This window comes from Pinus tabuliformis, chromosome 3_1 (genome assembly GCF_031772625.1).
Source record: "Pinus tabuliformis cultivar Carrire ecotype Pingquan chromosome 3_1, CPIR1, whole genome shotgun sequence".
Lineage (NCBI taxonomy): Eukaryota > Viridiplantae > Streptophyta > Pinopsida > Pinales > Pinaceae > Pinus > Pinus tabuliformis.
Window position 1 is genome coordinate 520,826,857 of NC_142301.1, and position 8,005 is coordinate 520,834,861.

The 8,005-nt window shown below is 40.1% G+C and overlaps 1 pseudogene; it reads left to right on the top strand.

Moving 5' to 3' along the window:
• The first annotated feature begins 6,478 nt into the window (after window positions 1-6,478).
• LOC149188116 (gamma-glutamylcyclotransferase 2-3 pseudogene) lies at window positions 6,479-7,195 on the top strand (annotated as a pseudogene).
• The last annotated feature ends 810 nt before the right edge of the window (window positions 7,196-8,005 follow it).

The following is an 8,005-nucleotide window of genomic DNA, read 5'->3' on the forward strand; positions in this document are numbered from 1 at the left end:
TTCCAATTGACAGGGTGCCATACTTTCTCACCATGACATCCAAACTCTTGTACAACTGTGCATATAAAGCCTTAATATTGGTGATGAGAAGCGAGAGTTCCTCATAGTTCCGTATTAGTATTTGGATACGTGCTTTGTCCAACTCTACCTGTGGCTTAATCATCTTGTGCAAGTGAAGCGGGGTTCCCTTGTACCTCATTTTCCGTGTATGTACATGATAAACTATAGCATGTATATCTGTGAGTGTTAGCGCTATCTTAGTGCAGCCCTGCCGATGACCATGTAGATAGAAAACTGCCTTGTGCACAGTGATGAAACTGTCATACAATCTCTGCATGACTATCTCAAAAGATGATACTTCAGCCAATATCACTTTCTTCATCTTTTCTTTGGTGGTTCATGTTGATTGTTCCTCTCTCTACCTGTCTTCTTGCAATTCCGTAGCCATGCGTTCACTTTCTGCTATCAAGAAATTCACACTTTATCTCGTGGCTTTGGCATAAGCCTTAGTAGCACTGGCCAAGGAATTTGGATGTCTTTGTACATATGACACAATCACCCACTCTTCAAAGTGCGTAGGTGATACATGCTCATCCAAGGTGTGCACTCTACATGCTTGTACAACTCTGTTTTGTGACTCATCAAAGTCTATGTTGTACACATTTGTTCCTAGATTATCGTCAAGGAGAACAATATCCCCTTGCTCACTTGGGACTTTCTCTATTGATGGAGTTGGTGAAGCCTATGGGATGACCTCGGTTGATTTTGGCATGAGGTCGGTGTCTTGATCCTGTTTTGGCTTCTCCATCTTTGTGTCCATCTATTATACTATTGGTTCATCCTATTGAGCAAGTTCCTATTCCTACGGCTTCTCACCTTTTTCCTCATCCGCTGCTAGATCCGAGTCTTCGACTTATATTGACACAGTTTGCGTTGTCTCTGTGCCTTGCACTTCCTTTTGTTCCTATTCCTGTTCCTATTTTTATTGTGCTTCCTTCTCTCTTCTACACATCTCTTTTTCTTCTTCGAGCTTTTGCTCTACTTCCTGCAACTTCCACGTCGTCTCTTCCAGTATTTGCTTATCTCTTTTTTTGCACTCCTCTCCTATCACATTATCGCCTCTTCGCTTTTATATCCAAAGCTACTCTTTCCACAAGTGGGTATTTCTTAAAATTATAGCTTTCCTCTGCCTCTATGATTTTGACAATATTCCTCTTGCCTTTGTCTTGCGTAGGTTTGTTGCTTGCTACTACTATCATTGCTGCTCCCTGTTGCGCTATTGCCTTGAGTTCTACTAGCCGCTCTACTGCCATGCTGACCAGTTCATTGAGCTTGGAGGAATTATAGAAATATCTCCATCATTCTTCCTTTATCCAATGACACTCTGTGGGATCCAAGAATAGTACACTCTTGCATGGTGGTTCTTGCATATGCCATGTGGATCATATGGATTGAAACTCTTGGTGTTGAACATAAAATTCATGAAGAATAGGCCATGGTTCCTTCTCCTTCCTAGCAATCTAGCTGATAACCCTTTCGAGATGTGGTATGCAACCTCCTGCATGACCATCTTGTCTGTGGAAAACCTCGACAAAAAATGTGGATCCTTCTCCATGTTGTACATCCTAATGAAGGTGGCATCAAGTGAGGCATACCAATCTGCAATGTTCAAAAACTCCTCCATTGCTGCTTGGGACATGCAAGGTAGATCTTGTTCAAATATCATCATGCACAGAGGGGAAATGAAGTGGTTAGATAGTCTAGCCATGAATCCTTGATAGTTTCACTCTGAGAGCAGCTTGCAATATATGTTCACAACATTCTATGAAGCTATCCATGCCCAATCCATGCCAGGAATCTATTGAGGGGCATAAATTGCATCGAGTAGGTAGGAAAAAATGAAGAATCTTTCTTTCTAATCCTTGGGTGAATTCTGAGCATTAGATACATGCACTTTCAGCTAGAGAGCCAAACTATTGGACCAGTTGAAAGGTTTTCCTTCACTTTCCAACTAATCCAACATAGCAACCGAACTCTGTGGGAAGGTCTCTATACTCAACCGGCCATACAAGTTACATGAAAAGATGACCAAGAATTAGTAATCCTTCCTGAGTGTCATCATCTTGTATATATGGTTGGGTGTCATCTTGAAATTTGATGCCTCCCTTACCCAATGCTTCAAGATATCTCTTGTGTTTGTGCTGCTACTGGGAGTGTAGAATGGTGCATCCATTTTTTCATCGGCTACAAAAAATGATACATCTATTGATAAACTTCGATCCTACTCCATTGAAATTGCTTAGTATCATCGTCTCAGGATCAATGTGTGACATAATCTAGTGGATCAAATATGCACATGAGAGGGTGGGATACATGCATGTAACCCTGTACAATACTGAATTATGGATGTTTACATAAGCTTTTTGGTCATCCAGATTCTCCTCAAAGCTGCCTGCGAAAAGAGTGTTGATCTCTTTCCATGTGATCTTGATGTATTTCTTAATGAACATGTATGTTTCTGTGTACACGAGCAAACTCATAGACACTTGCTCAACCACATCTCTAGTACCACTTTCAAATGTGTCTTTTGATCCACTCTTTTGGAGGCCATCATACCTGTACTACTGAGAAGCTTCTCAGAAACCTATGGTAACTAGAGACAAATAAGACACTCATGATAAGACAATGTCAGCTAAAACATAAATCAACTCAAGAATCAATAAGGAAATAAATCGGTGACTGCTGGGTAAGATTGGGCAACATTGACTCTGGGAGGCTAGGAGACTTTTAGCTAGAACTGGAAATTGCACAGTCTCATCTGTCAGTGAGGCTTACTGCCCACTGGAACTATGAAATGCGTAGTCCAGAGAGGCTAACAGCTGGCTAAATCTATGCAATGCACAAATCAGTTATGATGGGTTTTTGGATGGAACTGTGGAATGTGTAGTTCTAATGGGTAGGACTAGGGCACTGCTTCCTAGGATTGCATAGAGAACAACTGAGAGCCATTGTGGATAGCCTCTACATAATTCCTGGAGGAAAGGTAGAGCCTTGACTGGCAGGTATGCTAAGTGAATGCCGGGAGAAGAAAGATCTTGGCCAAGACAATCGAGATCTCCCTAAGGGCAACCTGAAAATGTGAAGGAATCAATGTGTGTGCAAAGATTTTTAGATATGAGTGAATAGACATGCTAGACATGAATCCAATTTAGGTAAGTTTAGAAATCAACTAAACAACAAAACCATGAAGCTCATGAAGATAGTTGCCGCAACGACAATTGTCGGTGAAGAAACAATGTTATGCATGCAACACTAAGGAAATGCAATGAAAAAATTGAAACAACACTTCTACAAGTTAAAACACATTAAAACACCAATGGCCATTCAATAAAAAATGAAAACAATACCCACACAATTTGTGAAATAAAAGTGACAGAAAAAGAAACAAAAGACATGAAAAGAAAAAATTACTCGGAAAAGCTAAACTGACAATGCCGAAGGTTCCTAGATTCCTTGGGAATGCCATAGCTCCAAGATAAAATGTGAATAATGAGCTGTGAGGCATCATTTAAATAAATTTGGTGAAATTAGGGTGTATGACACACATGCTACAATTCTAAGAAAAAGCAACACATGGCGGTGAGTTTCTAAAATCGACTTTTCATGTAACTCCCGCTGCTAAAAATAGATCCCTAAAATCTAGGGATTCTTTTTTTTTTCCTTTTTGGGAAAGGATTCCAGTCACACAAGGAAGGATTTCACAGTTATAGAGAGAACCAGGAAACCTACCAGCACATGCAATGGACAATCACTGTGGGAAAATCTTCTGTGTTGTTTCTGGGCTGAGTGACCCTGGCTAGCTGGTCAGCTCTGTGCAATTTTCTAAACCAAGATTGTTGGCCTACTTTGCACATTTTTGGAGAGTAGTGCTGGTTGGCCAGACAAAATATTCACAATTTCGAGAACTAGCAAGCAACGAAGGATTGACAACTAAATTTATGCAATTTCTTGGGGGAACTGGTCGGGCAACAGGGATGTTGGCTACGGGGGGCCTGGCCCAAGTTCAGCAATGAGTTTTGCCAAGCAAATCCTAGTACTACTAGCCCTTTAAACAATAGTTAGCAGAGCACATACTGAGGTCTCACTCGAAGTAGTATGGGAGGGTGCTTGAACCAGGTTTCTACACCCTAGGGATGTCTTGATGAGGGTTCTAGAGGTGCGCGATCCTAATTTGCGCGCTGCCCTGCTCCGCACAACTTTCTATTCCTCGCAACCTATATGCACATTCGTATTATTCCGATTCAATCCTTACTATGCTACTATATTAGTGCTTAACTTAGTTTGTGTGGGCCCAATAATATTATTACTTATTCAACTTCCAAATTAGTGTGAGTACTAAAAAACAATGCATAAAGATAACTAGAACACAGAAATATAGATCTACAAATAGATGCACAATATTCTGAATCAATTTTATCTTTATTAATACTCAAGTTTAGTTACAAACTCGACTTTGCCATGCACACTCAGCTTGAGGGGTCCGCGCACTCAGCTGCGGACTCTCCTAGGCCTTTGGGCACTTAGCTGGAGAGCCTATACCTACCACTATGACCCAAAACACTTCAAATTCACTTCTGTCATCTAACCATGCCTTCGCATTTATCTAGTACTTGTCAAAAATCAGACTAACTTTACACTTAGAGCCTCGCTCTATTTATACAATCCCATGGTCTATGGACCATGGGTAGTGTTATCACTGAAAATGATGTTGTCAAAATTTTTCTAGATTAGCTTAAAGATCGAGCAGTTTCGCAGCGCTTGAATTCTTTTAGCAGTTTCGCAGCGCTACCTGTTTGAGTGGTTTCGTAGCGTGCTACGAAACTGGGGATTTGTTTGAGTCTTCAGTGGAGGCCTGAATCATAGCATGTCTATTGTACACTGACTGCAACTGCTGTGGATGAGGTTGATGTGCTTAAAGGTCTAATGTTGACTAAAGGATATAACTCTGGTGTTGTTGCATAGGATACTCTGATCTATGGATTTTGCAAAATGGCCAGAGCAATCTGAAGAGCTATTAGGGTTGATTGTCGATTCTCTTAAGGCATTTGATGGTGTAGTTCCTCACGGTGGCCAAAGAGCATTGCATAATAACATTCCTTCATACCAGCTACATAAACAACATAGCAGTCAAGTTGTTGTTTCAAATCTTTGGAATTGAGAAATATGGGGATTGATGTCGGTGATTTCTCCTCCATAATCATAGTTGGAGTATGTGTAAGGGAAAATAAGGTTCTTTCTGCTGCCAAGAAGTACATCCTGAATTTGCTGTGGGAATCAGATCAGCAATGATGCATCTGTCAAGCTATGGAATTAGACAAGTCGGGTTGTGAATTCAGAGATAAAACAACAAAATTGAGTTGCCTCTTACACTATTATGGAGGATTGAACCCGCGTTATCAAAGGCAAACAGAGCGAAAAGTTGTAGAAGGACAATGGGATTTCCAAGAGCTAAGGCCGCTGCATTACTTGTATCATTTTGTCCGACAATATCCATATGGAGGAGGCGAAGGCAGATATGAAGAATGCAGTTCTGAAAGAGTCCAAGTGCAATGTCTGCAACATGAGATCACTGGAATAGTATGAACGCGATAGTATCAATGATTTGGTTGTCGCTAATTGAGTGACATCCTTGAATACTTGATCTGGTCATTAATTGTTTTTTTTTCTTCGATTGAATGAACCTCCAAAGGGGTAATGTAAATGCATTAATTATCAAATGGTTCGTTGATTCGACCTTCAAAAAAAAGGTAATGGAACGTATTAATATGTTTAATTATGGTAAATTTGGTCAAAGTTAATGCTCTTTGGTCACTGCAAAGACTTTCGGTATCATGTTCAAGAAGTACGCTGCAGCCCATATGGTGAAGCAAGCTGTGGAGACATTTCAATGGGAGATTTTAATCTTGAACCAGACAAGATTGTTTTTCAGAGTCTTGTCCATTTGTTTTAATGCGAGAATAATGGAGTGCATATGGATATGGGTTTATTGGCTAAAGGAGTGCGATGAATGTAACTGTGGTCTAAGTTCTGTTTGCAGTGTGCAGAGGTCACATTAAAAGGTAGTTGAAGTTTGCAGAGTGCAATTTTGCATATGATGAATGCAATGAAGTGAGTTTAAGAGGTGTGGCATCTTTGGAGAACGCATGCCTATTGTTTGATTAATGTATACACCAGAATGTTCTTATGGAATGTTAGTTCAATTATATTTCCATATGCGTGGCTATATCAGCAAGGCGTGTTGACCACTTGAAACCGTAACAGGAGACCTGAATTACAAGGTGACAGTTGGCGGCAGGGTTGTGCTGAGGTGTATTTGAAATTTGTGAATCGACCTCTTGACACACTGTGAAAAGGACGTGTTTATCAAACGAAAAGAGAAGCCGCAAATTTTGCTGTGGTGTTGCGCCATTTGTCATGTATGATTATTGCTGTTAAAGGAACTGAAACTCCCGGAAGTCTTGTGACAGATGTTCTCTGTAGGGAGTATGCGCTGTCAAAGAAAGATTTAGATGAATTAATTTCAAATTCCATGCTTTGCATTGTCCCGTCTTTTTCGGATCCATTTGATTACGGTTTCATAATATGGAAGGCGGGTTTCCAATATGACCAACGACGAGTTGTTTTCATCAAAGGCTACCGTCGTCTTTTCCATCAAGGGAGCACAGACCATAGAGGAACCCTTGCCAATCCAGGCAGAACTGTTACACTCGAGCCTCACGATGACCACACCAGTTGAGGCGTTGCTTACAGGGTTTCTGGACAGCAAGCTGAAGATATTGTTTTATCTTATTTAGAAGTGAGAGAGAAGGAATATGACCAAAGGGCCTACGTTGATTTCTATTTTGAAGGGGATTCAACAGAGCCAGCTATATCTGGAGTCCTTGTGTACATTGCATCAACAGACAAGAATTCGAATAAGAATTACCTGGACCCTGCACCATTGGAAATGATGGCTCAGCAAATGGTTGAAGCTGTGAGTCTTTCCAGGCCTAACATTGAATATCTCTTTCAACTAGAGACAGCTCTACTTGAGATAGGTTGCAATAACAGTCACGTGACAGACCTCGCAAATGCAGTTAGGAAAGTATTAACATGCAAAGATGGAAATGCTACTTCAAATGGAGATGCAAAGTAACTGAACTTCAGTGTGAACTTCAGCAATTTGTTGTCTTATTCACGTGATTGTTTTAAAGGATATTTTGCCGAGCCTTTTGAGTTCTATAACATGCGCTGCCTCAATCTAAAATATCTCTGATGTTATTGTGGATCCATTGAGAGATAAAATTGTTAGTGCTCACATTGCAGCTTTGATTTCTAGGTTCTATGCATAAAAAACAGAGTCCCTGTAGGAATTATATCTTCATCGAATCCTTCATCCAAAAGAAAATCAGTGACAGTAGAGAATTAGGAGCACAAGGCTAAATTTTATACTATCAATGCTTTTGACTCTAAATGGGAGAAATTTCTAGATCCAGGGGAGTTCATTGTGATGGTTTCATTGGTTAAGAAAATTCAGAAACTCTACAACAAAAAGATGCAGCTGATTCTGACAGACAAGCCGAAATTGATATATGTAGACCCAGTCAAATTGGTACAGTAGGGTGAGATAGTTTGGTTTGATAATCCTAAGGAGCTTAATGTCCAAGTGTTGAATTCTTCCAACTTTAAGATCTGTACTTTGAAAAAGAACACCTCATTTGAAGATTTGAAGACAGCAAGGAATACTACAGTGACTTTATGTTCCAGTTGGGATTTATGAAGCTTTTTATTGGTTTGATGCTAATCAAGTTGGCTGTGATATGTAATGACAGAAGCAAGCTTCATCTTCTTAAAACTATTTAGGTTCCTAATAGCTGCACAAATGTCTGAAGAGATCATGAATCTAAGTAGAAAACGCTTCAAAGATACATAGGTTCTGTTTTGACATCTACAGCAGTTTCGTAGC